At 36.6% G+C, this 15521-nt stretch overlaps 1 long non-coding RNA gene across 1 annotated transcript; it reads right to left on the minus strand.

Moving 5' to 3' along the window:
• Positions 1-4834: 4834 nt before the first annotated feature.
• On the minus strand, positions 4835-11541 carry LOC116785046. Its single transcript, XR_004356359.1, has 3 exons — positions 11326-11541; positions 10589-10593; positions 4835-4846 (listed from the first exon to the last, which is right to left on the minus strand). It is a non-coding gene; the product is annotated as an uncharacterized LOC116785046 (long non-coding RNA).
• Positions 11542-15521: the final 3980 nt, after the last annotated feature.

The following is a 15521-nucleotide window of genomic DNA, read 5'->3' on the forward strand; positions in this document are numbered from 1 at the left end:
TTCTAAATATGTGTTAGACAAAGAAACTGAGATGTTTCAGAAACCTTGATCACCGAAAGGCTTTATAAAGAGTAAGCAATTTCCTTTTTTGCTATGATTAAATTTGGAAGGAGACACCTCCTATTTGAAAGATATAGTGTTTTTAACTGTAGGTATTTTCCAGTTTGAAAAGGATATAAGTAACAAGTGTTTTGAGTCAAGAAAATGACTGTGGCTCAATTTACTATGGTATCTTGAGAAAGAATAATGGGACTTTATTCAATTCACTAAGTATTATTTACTATAGGAAGAACTACAGCTGAAAAGAAGGAATCAAAGACTTTAAGACAGTGATCATCTTAATCTTCCTTTAGCTAAAAGAGAATACTAATCTTATATGAATGTGTGGGGGAAATATGCATTAAGAAGTCACTCTGTAGAGAGGTTAAAGCAATTGCAAAATATCAGTTCCAGGAATTGCTCAGAAAATTGCGCAAGAAATCCTCTACTCTATGCTGCTAAATCCGCTGGTGGGAGGATGACAGCTGAGGGATTATTTTATTTTTTTTATTTATTTTTTTTTAGTTAATGGAAAGTAGTTTTCTCTGCTAGGAAACTGCCCTAACCACAAAGAGAAAGATCACTCTGAAAATATGAACTCGGTTCTGTGACATGTCTCGTTTCATGATGGAGGGAGTATCTCTTAAAACTGTGGTTGCTGAAATCAAGAGATTAGAGAAACACCTCAGATTTCATTTTAAAAATGAGTATACACTGATCTTTCCTACTTACAAGGAAAGCCAGAATAATATTCAAGTTCAAAAGTAAGTACAGAAGCTTAGTATTTGCTATTTCAAACCCCATTAATTTAAAAATCAATCTCCTGGCTTCAAGAGATCCAGACTCAGGGTTTGGTAGTGTTAGGAACTGCTAACACTGTATGCTTACACCCATGATAAAGTCACAGGCAGCCAGGAAGATATTTCAGCAGGTTAAAATGGGACAATGAAACGGGGACACTTTGATTGGGAAATGAAATATTGCTGTCTATCAAAAGTGAAGAAGCTGATAACTTTTCTCCCACACACAAAGTTCAGCAAATGACTTCTGTGTCCCATCTAATAGCCCTCTTAGGGCAGGAGCATCAGATTTCAAACACCAGGTGCAGGAAGAACTGGGACATTAAATTTCAGAAATCTGAAATCAGGGTCTTATTTCCAAGAAAACCTAAAAGAAGGAACTACCTTAGGACACGTCCATGTAAACATGTAAACTCAAACTCATTGCAAAACAGCTTATTGATACAGGTTTGATGGAGCACAAATTTATAAAACCTTCAGCTCTGATCTACCTTCACTACAGTAGTTTGCAACAGTATTATGTTAAACAATCAAAGTTCCTTCTTTTAGCTAAAGGGAACACTTGATATGCAGAGAAGGAATAATATTCTGTATCTTGGCCTTACTGTGGCCTACTTTTGAATAAGGTATGCAAATGTGGTTGGTGAACTATGCAGAGAGAAGTTAGAATCATCAGCAAAATGTGAAGGTGCATTGGACTCAATTCAGCAGAGATCTGGCCTCGGTTTTTTCCTGTGGAATATTCTATAAATAATCTATATGATGGAATACAAGAAATACTTCTTTATATTAAATCAGTACAAAAATTGAAAGGATTTTCTTAGACACATGTATTCTTGGCAAATAAGACATATGCCCCGGAAAAACAAACAAACAAACAAGCAACAATAGCAACAAAAACAAACAAACAAACAAACAAACAAACAAACCAGAAAAAAGGGGTACAAATGAAAAGCATTTCAGAAGAAAAAAAATGAAGACGCTTTAAGCATAGAATGAGAAAGTCAAGTCTGGTTATAAAAGTGGGGTCAATAAATGTGTCAATCTGACAAAGGGATTTGTGGCAGGAATTAAGCCTGCTTGACATGACTTTGTTTTATGCAGCACTGGCAGTACCCCAACAAGTGTATTGCAAACAGATTAGAACATCACACCTCTAGAAAAAGTAAGATCACTTGAAGAGCCTCCAAGGCAGTGAGAATGATCTGAGGTCTCTAATAACTTTGTTCTAGGATGAGAGAACAAAAGACTGTGATCAGTGTGGTCTGAACAAGGGAACAGAGGACAGGGAAACATAAAAACAGTCTCTAAAAATTTAAAAGACTGGTACAATGAGTGAAAAAAACCACCCAACCTGATTTGTATGTCTTCATCTGAATGATATAGAGATAATTGGTTCTACCATGGTTTATATAGCCCAGATCCCTGGATTCATGTTTTTTCAAAACAAAATTTTTTAATCTCCCAAGGTCTGCTCCTAGTATTGAGTTCATCAGGGATGAAAGCGATTAAATCGATAAGCATGCATTCAGATTTAATTTTGGGAAAAAAAATAAAAGAAAAGGGAAAATTTTTAACACATTAAGAAAAAAACCATAAAACTCTTCACAAAATTTTCTGAGAATTATTAATAGCTTTGGTCTTACAAAAGCTCAGTTTTCCAAGTGTTTTTTTTAATCGTAAAAACAATCTTAATAATCTTTTAGATTGTTTGATTCAATAATGACTGGTATATATAATCTAATAAATAATGAATAAAAACCTACATGTAAATCTGTACACAATTTTGCCCCATATTTTCTATATCCTAAAGTGAAATAGTGGTAAGAGGATTCAATAGTGGTAAGAGGATTCTTCTCTATTCTATTTCTTTTGCTGAGAACACAGTTGCATTGGGCAGGACACGTCTCAAGGATGAAGGACCACTGCCTCCCTAAGATCGTGCTTTATGGTGAACTTACCACTGGCTACTGCAAGAGAGGAGTCCCGAAGAGGAGATACAAGGACTCCCTGAAACAACATCTGAACCTTGACCATATTGATCTTCATCACTGGTCTACTCTGGCCTCAAATCAGGAGGTCTGGAGACACACCATCTATAACACTGCTGCTTCTTTTGAGAACACACGCAGGATCACTCTTGAGGAGAAAAGACAATGCAGAAAGAATCGTGTCTTGCTGATACCACCTAAGAAGTCTTTCCCTGGGCCTTTTGCAACCGGTCTTGCCTATCTTGTATTGGCGTTTTTAGCCACCACTGTGCTTGTAGCAAATGTGGATAGAGCCCTTCCCAAATCTTCATTCGCGAAGCCTAGCCATGATTTCTCTATATCAGAGTAATTTGAAGGGGAAATGGCAGAGCAGTCACAGACATTTAGAAGTCCAGAATATTTATAATCAAGCATATTTCATCCCTAACAATAAATAACTTATCAGACTAGTTCTGTGAGGTAATTTTTAAATGTTCAAATATTTGAAAATGTGAATTGTATGCATTAAATGATTAAAATAATTCAGTCCTGTCCAGTAAACAACTGAAGAAAATTTGTTTTGAGTCTCTTTTTCTTCTCTTCCCCTAACAACATAAGGGGTCTTTGGCTCATGGTTTCTTTCTGTGCTGATTTTAGTTAGGGCCATTCAATGATGGAAAACTAGAAAGAGATTTAAATTTAGCAGTAAGACATTCTATTTGTTATGCCACTAACATGGTTTAGGACTGGTATTCCCAATTTAGTGTTCCCACTGAAACCACACCAGCACTCTGAGCTTCCTCTTCCCCCATCCCCTACCCATTCCTCCTACAGGTGGCCAGAGAGGAGACTTGGAGGCACAAAAGGCAAAGATCATGGCTTGAGACAAGAACAATTTACTGGAAAGAGCAATGAGATAAGAAAACGAACAGTAGCAACAAGAATACTAAGATACTAATAACAAAAATGTACAAAGAGAGGGTGATTTCCATGCAAATAGCTCACCAAGCCAGGCACCAATAAAAAAATAATGGCGGTCAGGCCCTCCACCCAGCACCCTTTCCCATGACTGGAAAGGAACACCCTTTCTTCCCACAAGTGTGAGAGAGTCCCTTGCACCTGCCCTGGCAATGATGAAAGACGGTTTCGAATAACACAGCTCCAGGAAAGATGATTTAGAATAACACAGCCTCAGGCTCCACCCCCTCATGACAGCTGCAAAAAATTAATCCTGTCCTTGGCCAGAACCGGGACGGCCACATGAAATGATACCAGGCTGAATCACTTCCTTATATACACTCCAAAATAATTAAAGATTAATTTGTGACACAAAACACAGTTGAAAAGAAACAAATACAGCTACTCCTGTCTTCATGTGTGCATTGTAAACTTGGATGAATATATGCTTGTATTTGTTCTTTACCTGAACTTATACATACTGGGATATACCTGTGCTCTGTTTAATAGCTGAAAATCTGTCTGTTCTATCATTTACAGGTTTTATTGTCTGCAGTTTATTTATTCAACAGAATATTTAAAATTAAACTACTGAAGGAAGGATTCTTGCGATTTTAATTATCGTATGTTAGTGCAATTAAGCTAATTGATTCATTGAATGTTCAGATAAGCAAAGTACCTTAACAGAAAAGGATCTAATTTAAAAGAAACAGAAAGTTTGAGACACTGACTATAAAAGAATATAACTGTATTATCAGGATGTTGTGAAATATGTCTATTTGTATGATTAAATTTTGGACCTTGATAAAGAATTTTTCAACTCTATTTCCTCTTAATGAAATATTTATTAAACACTGCTTGCATTTGTCTCTATGTAGGTGAGTATAAACAAAAAGAATGGATAGAAGTTAAAAAGCGCATATATACTAAAATATTGTAAGGGAAACCAGACAGCCACTGCGGTGCTTCCTGACAGAGTAAAGCAGCAGGAGACAGCTAATGAGGCAAGTCATCCGTTATCATTGCAGTGCTTAGCCTGATTTAGTTATCTGAATCAAAATGACAGATTCAGGAGGAAGGCTCCTGGGAACTTGACTGAAAATGTTATGTTGATGTTACCATGCATTGATCAATCTAGTGGAGTGCCTCTTCGTCTCCATGCCAACAATGAATAGAAACAAAAAGCAGGGGTTAAGGGGCATGCTTTCGGAAAACTGATATTGGGGAAGATATTTTCTTTATAAACAAGTTTTGTTAAACACTGAAATAAGCTTCATGCCTGGGACGACTCATGGCTCTTCAAATATGGGAGGCTTTATAATGTAATTTCAACTTGTCAGGAACAATTTTCCCCCTTTCTTTTAGGATTACTTAGAAGTTTAGCTTTAGAAGCTACAGTCTATGTCACTGGTTGCTTATTAAATTCATTCCAACATTAAGAGAAAGGAAAAGACTTCAACCATTTTAATGCTAGTGAAATGTCCCTCAGTAGCTTTTTAAAAAGGTGAGGTCATATTTTTACAGAATATTTATCTTATTAGATGGGCAAAGTTAATTTTCATAGTATTAAATGTTTTTTGGAAATATGCTATTTATAAGACAAAAAGTAGTTACCGTCTGCCAAATTAAGAAACAAATAGTAACTACTTTTGATGAGGAGTCGAAGGTAGAGCATGGATTTTTTTGAATGAGCGCTCTAGACTGGGCTTTCTTGCAAAGTGAGTAAATGGTATTTTAAAAAGAAAACAAAGGAAAAAGCAACATTTGAGAAGAAAAATGAGTTCATAGAATCATAGAATCATAAGACTCTTGGCCCAAATTTAGAATAATAGAATTGTTAACATGGAAAAGACTTTTAAAATCATCAAGTCCAATTATTAACCCCGCACTGATAAATCCACCACTAAACCATGTCCCTAAGTGCCACATCTACTCATCTTTTAAATAACTCCAGGGATGGTGACCCTCAAACACTTCCTCAAGCAGCCTATTCCAGTGCTTGACAATTCTTTCAGTGAAGACATTTTTCATAATATCCAATCTAAACCTGTCCTGGCATAACATGAGGCAGGTTCCTCTTGTTCTGTCACTTGTTACTTGCAAGACGAGGACCACCCTCACCTGGCTACACCCTCCTTTCAGGTAGCTGTAGAGACTGACAAAGTTATCCCTGAATCTTCTTTCCTCCAGGCTAAACAAACCCAGGTCCCTCAGCCTCTCTTCCTATGACTTATTCTCTAGACCCTTCACCAGGTCTGTTGCCCTTCTCTGGACTTGCTCCAGCACCTCAATTTCTTGTACTTAGGGGCACAGAACTGAATGCAATACTCAAGGTGAAGCCTCACCAGTGCCAAGTACAGGAGGACAATCACTTCCCTGGTCCTACTGGCCAGGCAATTTCTGATACAAGCCAGGATGCTATTGACTTTTAATTTCTTTGTGCTTCTCTTCAACATCTCTTTCATAATACTCCTATTCCTCATCCTCTGTCTTTCACATTTAGACTATAAGCTGCTGGGTTGGTTTTTGGTTTTGGTTTTGGTTTTTTTTAAACAAAATCCCTTATTGGATAAAACAAACATATAACAGAGGAGTACTGTTTCTGAAGAGGATTTAACTACTCTTCGAGCAGTAGTTGTGTTGTTGTTGGCATTAGTAATGCAGTGTACAGACATTGACACGACTCTATCCTGTGTGAGCTGAATAAAACTAGTGTTTTACTGTAAACGTCATGGATGGGATGGAGGCCTGTCAAATGGGCAGTTCATTATGAGAAGGAATATCAGTGAAAATATATTCCTTGATCATATAGGGCTATAGAAGTTGTTATATTTCAGGTTTTTTAATTGAACAGCAAATGAGACACAGAGAGTAAATTATTTTTGTCTGTTACCATTAGTCACGTATACACTGATCAGAGTGAAAGAAATAATGCAGCTTTCCTTCCTGTCTTAGTAAAATATTTCACAATATTTTACACCAGTGCTAATGATGATCAAATCCTTATATACTCTGATGGAGTACCTATACTTATGAGTAAGGAATTCTAGAAATACCATTAGGCAAATTCAGTAATAGTGAGTTTTACAATAAATGGTCTGAGTACAGAAAAAACGGAGTGACAAATATGGTGCATAAAGAAAGCAAAGATGTTGTAACAGGAATTCTAATGAAATGCAAGATACATGATTGTACATGTTAACACTACATGCAGCCTATTTTTTAAACTTTATTATTTCTTCTTTTCATTAGTTTTCTTGCTGTACTGTCTTTTTTCATCTGAGATATCACTTAAGTTACGCAAATGGAGTGGCCTTAAGAAATAAGTCTAGTGCCATTTAGAGTAACATTGCTAAAGAAAATTATCTCTTCAATAGTGAACTTTAAATAAGAATGTAGTCCTTAAAGCCAGTTAACTTGTTTGTTCCCATGTCAAAGTTGAAGGATACTTTTTATAAATTACATTCAAATTAGGAATCATATACACATGCTAAATTTCCTGCTGCGTTCAAAAATGAAAGACAGAGCAGTTTGAGTATTATTAAAGAAGATAGCTTCTACTGTAAACTTATCCAAGAGAAAAGCTGAATCTAAAATGAATTGTATCAGAGCCAATACTTTATCTTATAAATCCTGAAAATACATAACCACTTAGTTCTTGTCTCCTCATTTGGGAAAAAAATATTAACTATACCCCTTTGTCATTTAAAGGTATTTCCAGATTGTCTGGTAAATTGATTGTTATTGCATTCCACTCATCTTTGTTGCTGAATCAGCAGTTCATTGACTATTTCATCTGCCTGCAATGCAACGAGAGTTTGGTTCATGTCCCTTAGTATATAGTAAACAAATTCAGCTTAGGAAGTCTTACCTTCATATTAGGCAGTACTGTATTTTACGAATGGCCTGAAATCAATCAGATCCCCTCCTTCTAGGAATTTCCATGTAATATGGATTAAATTTAAATATTTATACAGAAAAGCAATCTGAATTAATGACAGATGAAAAGGGAAAGTCTCTTAGTACGGGAAACTGCAGGCATTTTTGTGTGTGCATTGCACATTCTCCTTGAAACTCATGAGGAGTTCACAGGCTCCCGAAACACTCTGTAATGATCTTACAGACAAGGATCACAAGGATATTTCTTCTCTGTGTTTCTTTGTGATTTTGTGCAGTTCAGATATGTCTATGGCAGTGGAAGAGAGGACAGACTTTCAAATTGCACTTTTTGTTAACTAGAACAAAACAGGACAGATAATCAGATTCCAGAAGTAAAAAGCTTTGTGTATAAAGTGTCTTGTGCTAAACAGTGTGTACAACAAAAGCGTCAGACCATTGCCCTTTTCCTCTTCGTGGTAAAAAATGTTTAGGACCCTTTCAGCTTTGGTAACATCTTTATTCTTATCTCCCAGTAGTCCAGTCAACATCCGCTAGTGCAATTTGATTCTCTAGTATTGTATGAATTGTTTTTCTTCCTGGTTTTCTTCATAGTCTTACATTCAATTTACAGAATTCACTCATTCCTTTATAACTAATGAATTATAAAAGAAGTCCTAGAAACAGAACACTACATTGGGGTGTGGAATTGTCAATTAGTAGCAGTTTAAAAGATTTACTTGTTCATTAGAGAGTCCTCAAAAGGGAAGTGTCCCATATACAAGAATAGCAAATTTATTTCAGGATACATCAAGTGAAAGTTGGCTGTGTTTCCAAATACACCTCTCTACAGTTTTCTTTGAGTTCATCCTTTTGGTGTTGCTTCATTGTGGATCCAGATCTTCAGTTCAAGATAGGGATGAGTGATCTGGCAAGTGGGTAGTGGAGAAAATTTGAAGATTATTTGACTTATTTTGTTTTTTTAAAATCTGCAATAGTTTCATTAATATCAAAATTTAATGCAACTTCAGCCAACAGCTTTAACAAAGAGAAGCTAAAAAAAAGTTTAAAAATATTATAATTCTATGCTTTGTGCTTTCCATGCAACCAATGTTTTTTCTTTTTCATCAGAACTTTCTCAGCCTTTATTTGGTAAGGATTTTATGCCCTCAAATTTTAATTTTTGGTTAAAAAAAAAGGATAGGCCAACAAAAAAAAGTGCATTTTTTTTTCTGAGGACTTTTTTTTTTTTTAGGTTAATGCAGTTTATGTTTTTTCAGTTTTTTGTAGTTCCATCAGCAAAATGGGAAATCCATCCACTGTTTGTACAGTTAAGGCTTCATGTTCACTTGTCATCCTTGGAACTGGGTTGTTTCCTCTATGTTAATACAGTGATAAAGATTCAACACTGCAAAAATATTTACTGATTACAATTTGTGTGAACTCATAGTTTTCAAATTAAGTTGATATTTATGCACATATATAATTGAGGGTAATGTTTGTCCTGCAAATCTTTATTACCATAATGTTAGAGAAGGCAAGAGCATAATTCATCTCAGAATGCAGTCAGTACAAGCAGAAATAGAAATTTAAAAAATAAATTTTTTTTTTGTAAGCTAAAAAATTAAAGGCCAAAATCGTGAGAACTTAAACCATTTTAAAGACATTTTAGGCACTGTCTTCTCTATACATCCTCACTTCTTCCTTTTAGCCAAAGGCGAAGAAGGATAACGGAATGAGGAAACAGCCTGAATCTGTTTTATTAAGAGATCATGTCAGTTGTTATTAACTATTATGTTTCATTGGGCTGGTTGAAGGCAAACAGAAGGTCAAAATATTTGTTCTTATTTGGTTTTCTTGTCTTTGACAGAAGATTCATTTAAAATATTTCAGCTGACTTCAGTAATTTTTAATGTATTTTAGTAGAAGCACCGTTTCATGACATATTTTTAGAAAGTGTAATGTTTTTGAGAGGAACATATGGATGCAATACCTTTGGGGGACGGGGGGAAGTGCTTATATGACGGTATAAAAATGTCATGCCTGTAAAGACTAATATGAAGAATATAATATGAGACATGAGTTCTTTCTAACTTAACCCTGTAAGCAAAAGAAGATGGTTATGAATTTTATCAATAAACATTAGGGATATACCTCATTCCTAGGTATTATTGCAAATTAGCAGACCTAAAAGAACTTAGGGGTTTCCCCCTCCCCTTTTTTTTGTTTTTGTTTGTTTCTGGGGGGGTTTTATGGTTTTGGTTCGTTTGGGAGTTTTGTTTGGTTGGTTTTGTTTGTTTGTTTTGTGGGGTTTTTGTTTGTTTGCTTTGTTTTATTTTGTTCGTTTTTTGGAAGTTTTTTTTTATTTTTTTCCAATTGAACAGATCACAAGTTATCCAAGATAAAGTGTAGGTAATGTCAGAGCCAGTAAAAGAACCTGACTTGCCTGAAAGCCAGCTGTTTCCATCAGGAAATCTATTAAGTTATTCTGAAATCTTAGTTTTAACTGTACTGATGAATGGAGCTTAAACCCTGGAATTTTTTTGTTTACGATCACAGACTTCCTCACTTTTTTCCCATGCTGAAGAACAACTGAGACTTATATATGTTACCATACATAATAATTCTGCAAACTGGTTCAAGCAGCTTCAGGAGTTCAATCTATTCAACCGTACACCAGCAGGTTCCTCACATAGATGAACTTTTTCCCCTACAGAATTACTGCACCCAACAATGCTATTGCATTAAGTAAATGCTTCTCTTTGTTCATTCAGTGATGTATGATATTATAGACTCTGGCAACAAACCTGATTTCCTACAACATTAATGGCACAAGTACAAAATGGGAAAATGCATGATGGCAGCTTGATGTTGTAGAGTATTCAACAAAATAGAAGCTTTCACAGTTTGGCGCGATAGACAAGTAAAAGACCCTGCTAAACACACAGGCTCTGAAATTGCATCTTCCAAAATAACCTGGATTTGCCAACACATGGGTAAGACCCTTTCACCCCAGCTTCCTTTGAGGAAGTAAATAGCAATGCTTTGCTATTACCCATGTGTGAGAAGATTCCTGTTTAAAAATGCTGTTTGGTGAAGCGAAGTGGTTGGCTGAGCAAATCCATAATTTGGAACAATTTTTTAAAGAACTCAGAACTTGTTTGTGACACTTTTCTCAGTTTCAGTAAAAACAAAAATAAATAATTGCAATATTTTTAACAGGGTTTCTGTCAAATAATACATGAAATATTAAATCCAGAAAACCACGCTCACTTGAGAGGTCTCCATGTCATCACTTTCCAAGTGCCCCTAATAGTTCAACTGCAAAAAGAAACTTCTTGGCTAATTGCTTTCAGAACATCAGCAATTGCTTGTAGTTCCCTGTGGCAGTTTGAACCACATTAGAAATCCAAAATCCAATTTCCAGGCTTCCCCCCACCCCTTCCCACAATTTATCCCAACACCAGAGAGAAACTTTCAGACCAGAGGCTTCTGTAGAGGAAGGGGGAAGTATATACATTTATTTACACTAATAAATATACTGTACATACTAAAAGCAACTATATATATATTTGCATTTCTACCAGTCCTTTTAGTCCCTTCCTTTAACTTTAGTCCAAAAAGAAGCCTTTCAAGGCTGGAAAGTAACCAGTCCCTCTTGTGGGAGTGTTCTGGGCCTGAACGCTCCCCCCTCACCAAGCTCCAGCTGCTTGTTGCAGTCTCTCTCCTCACGAAGTCCAAGAAAGTAGCTTTGAGTCCTTGCTCTTCTGCTGCTGTGTGAATTCTCCCTCTCGGTGTCATACCTCGGTTCGTAGGCTGCTGCAGTGTAGCTTATCAACGTATGTATCTTGGAATCTTCATTCCTCTAAGTCAGTTTTCAGCTGCCCCTGGTCAGCTTCAGCAGGGCAACTCCCGAGCTCTTTTGGCCTGTCTCCGATTTCGCCTGGGACTCTTCTCCCAAGCCCCGAGCCTACCTCCTCCGGCCCGTCCACTTGGCTCAGTTTCAATGCTGAGCCTCTCCTCCACTTACAGTGGAGGGAAAGAAAAGCCCCCCTCTACAGCTTCACTGCAGAAAAGGAGGGGGAAGAGGGCCTGGCTGCAAAGCCTGCCTCTCTCTTCTTACCTCAGCTGCTGTGAATCTCTTCCTTCACAGCACACACTCCAAATGCTGCTTGCAACTCTGGCCCAAGCAGAGTTGGGGGGTCGCAGGGCCCCCCTCTCCTCTCCAGAGGGGGAGAGAGGGAGCCCAGCCACCCCCTGGCCTTGTCCACCTACCCGCAGCAGACACCAATAGTAAAACAACCAAGACAGAACTGCCAACAGCATCCGGTGCTGTGATATATGATTTTGAGAAGAAGCGAACAACATGAACGGTGACTGGCTCTCCAGGGAACACTGTCCTGGTACCCAATCACCTCTGAGCCCCCCCAGCCTCTCAGAGGGGGGTCAATTTCAAACTATGACATTCCCACATAGGAATATTTCAGACTACTATAGTGAGAGATGAATAAAGTGGGGCAGTCCATTCATTAGTGCATGAGTCATACATAGTATACAGCAGATCAGGTACTGAGAATTGAGTTAATCTTAGAAGATATTCAACACTGGAATATCTGTGCCACATTTACACATATTATAGAATTCCCCCTGGGATTCCAAATTTCTTTCTAGAATTTTAAAAACAGATCTTTAATGTGTCATTACTTAATTCCTAGATCTGGGAACAAAGGAACAGAAAACTTCCAATTTTTCAAGTCAGTCCATCTTTTCTGAGTACTATCAGTCATAATTACATGCTAGATACTTTCTCCCAGTACAAACAGCTGTTGGAAGGCAGAGTGGGATACGTGAGTTAATAAATTACTTATAATTATGGCAGTTTTGCTTGGAATTGCCCATCTGCGTAATTATTGTATGAATGGCCCTTCAAATAGTTGGGAGCTGAACAGGTATTCCTGTGAGTTAATCTGACAGCAGAGAGGTGCAGCACACTAGTAATGAAAACCAGGTAGCAGAGACTCTAGCAAGCACTACTTGAGTTGTAAGATGTTTCTGATATGATGGTAATGAGACAAATCAAAGAAGAAGAAAGTTGAAGAGAAAGTTGGTTTTTTTATTTTTTATTTGCTGGGGAAAATGAGATTGGGATTGAGGATTGGATGAGGAAAGGGAAAAAAAAAAGAGATGGCTCCATTTTTAAAGTGTTTATTCTTAGCTTTGACAAAGAATTCCTGCATGATTTAAAGCATTCTCTCATGAGTAGTAATTAACTGTGTATTCTTCATATTCTGGGCTTGACCTGAGATCAGGGGGTTTGGTCTGCAGAAGTGTTCAACTTTCATGGATCTCACACAAAAGTGCTTTGAACCTTTAAAATGCTCTGTAATGTGTGCTGTAAAATCAGATTCTATGTCCTCAATTTAGACTCTAAAAATCTATGAGTGCACTTGACCCCTTTGTCTCTTTCTAGTACCTATAAAATAAAGAATGACACCATCTCTTCATATCACTAGAGTATTATGAAAATTATATAATTTTTGTGAAGCACTCTGGTATTTGCTATCTGGGCATCATAGAGAAATCCATGAGAAAATGAATCACCCTGTCTTAAAAATAAGTGTGCAGTACATAAATCCTAAGGCTACACATTTGACAATGAAAATAAAATTTGATGAACAGCCAGTTTTCTAATTTATTTGTTCTTGTTCTTTCTTCATTCATTCTGCTTCTTCTCTTTCCCACAATCCACAACGTTTTTTCTCCTACACTTGCCAGAGACTCCTGGTGATAACTACTTCTCTCTACAGCTCCAAAATTCATCCCTTTATTCCCTCCCTGATATGCTGTTGTATTCTCCTCTTCCTTTACTGCCTGTCTAAAGTTTAATCCCAAAGTAAACAACAAAAAACTTCTGAATATGTAATCCTTGATGTCTTACTCCACCTTTTATAATTAATGTCTTTTGTATACTCTACCATTTCCTTAATTGGTTGCAGAGAAGAAGTAATAATTTTTAATGTGTGTGATGTTATAGAATAAAAATGTAATACTATTACTGTCATGGCTGTCTCATAATTTAGAATAGGAATCTTGCACCACATGCAGCTTAGTTTAAGTGTGAGCTCATAATTTCCTGGTATATGAGATTTAAGAGAGAAAAAAGAGTGAGAACTGAGAATGTTGATGCTCATTTTCTTGTTTTCTAGCAAATTAAATAAATTCAGGTTTTAGCAGATGTCTAGAACACAAGTTTGTAGATTGTCTTTTTAATTTACATAATTTTTTTACAAATATATAGCACACAAAATAGTTCAGGAACCATTTACCTGTATTGTTCTTCTTTATAAATTCTGTACAAGTCCTTTCCCTGCCATTTTTATTGAGAAACAGTTCTTCAGCCCAAAATGCATCCTGAAATATCAATCTGACACACAAGCTTTGGTTAATGACTTCTCTTAGAAAATGTTAGCTATGCCATACTAAAATGGATTGTTAAGCTTGTAGGGTCAGAAATACAGATTACATCACTCTGAGTTTAACAGAGCTAGCAAAGTACAAGAACAGAGAATCAGGTTCATAAAAGCAGGTTTAGAATAGCTTTGCTGAGTGTTTTTTATATTTCCCAAGGAAATAATTATTTTATAAGACAGCTACAACTGTCTATCTTTCATCAACACAGATTTAATGTTTCAGAAAGCTTCAGAAAAAATATTAATGGGAAGATAAAACATGGAGGAAAGACCACCAGCAACTGAATTGATGATTTGTGTTAAGTCTAACCTTTGGCAATTCAATTTCCCCTGATTTTAAAAGTGAAACTGTCTCTTTAATGGAAACATATTCTATTAGATTAGCTGATTTGTAAAACTTTTGATACAAATTTCCACACGAATGTTAAAAGCAAAAGAGCTTTTAACTGTGTCACAACTGGCTAGAGAATTGGATATTACTATGATGGGAATGTTTAGAAGACTGACAAATCAGACCAGTTTCAAACTTCAAGAGGACTCTTTTCTGGACTGATACTTGTTAACTATACACAGTGTGTTGTCAATGGCTAATCCCTAGCAATCATTACCACTTCATATGCAAAATAAGCAAAACAAGCTTAATCTAAACTGGCTATGAGTGTGACATAGCCAGGAACCGATGTGGTTTTGGTTGGCATTGAGGGCTGTCCTCCACTTGACAAAGGTTAGTCAGTCAAGGTTACTCCCAAGGGAAAATAGTTGCAGGGTGACCTCTCCCCTTTCTTCCCCGTCTTTCTTCTCTCGTTGCTGGTATTTCATGCTCTGTCATTCCCTAAAAGAAATGTGGTGATCTCATCTACTCTTGACAACTTATTTTTGGGATCAGGACTCAGGCTAGCTTAGCTTATTCTGCAGAAATCTGGTTTTAACAGACACCCTTCCTGCCTGTTTTCCATGTTTAGCTCTCGTCTGACATATTTTACTGCTTACACATGTTTTTCTCTTCCCTGCTTGTACAACTATACTAGAGACCTCTGTTTGCCCCTTGAGGGCTATGGCCATTATTTTAATATTTAATCTCAGCTGTCTTACAAAATGTTATTAGTAGTGTTATGATGGAATAAAATCCTTGAACATTTTACCAGTCATACTATTCTAAGTTTGCTTTTGTTTGGGTTCAAAGCAAAAAAATATTAATAATGTCTTCCTTAATGTGCATGGACTTACTTTTATAGGTCCAATTGACTTCTGCTTTGTCTACACCCAAGGAATGGTGAATCTGTCTTTCACTAAACCAGCTAGACATTTTTCAGGTTTTGTCCACTAAGTTTATTCTTCCTTCACAATTTGATGGCCAAAATGTAGTATATTCAGGAAAACACCATTACGTGATTTCTCAACCTTACTTA

This window comes from Chiroxiphia lanceolata, chromosome 3 (assembly GCF_009829145.1).
Source record: "Chiroxiphia lanceolata isolate bChiLan1 chromosome 3, bChiLan1.pri, whole genome shotgun sequence".
NCBI classification, from domain to species: domain Eukaryota; kingdom Metazoa; phylum Chordata; class Aves; order Passeriformes; family Pipridae; genus Chiroxiphia; species Chiroxiphia lanceolata.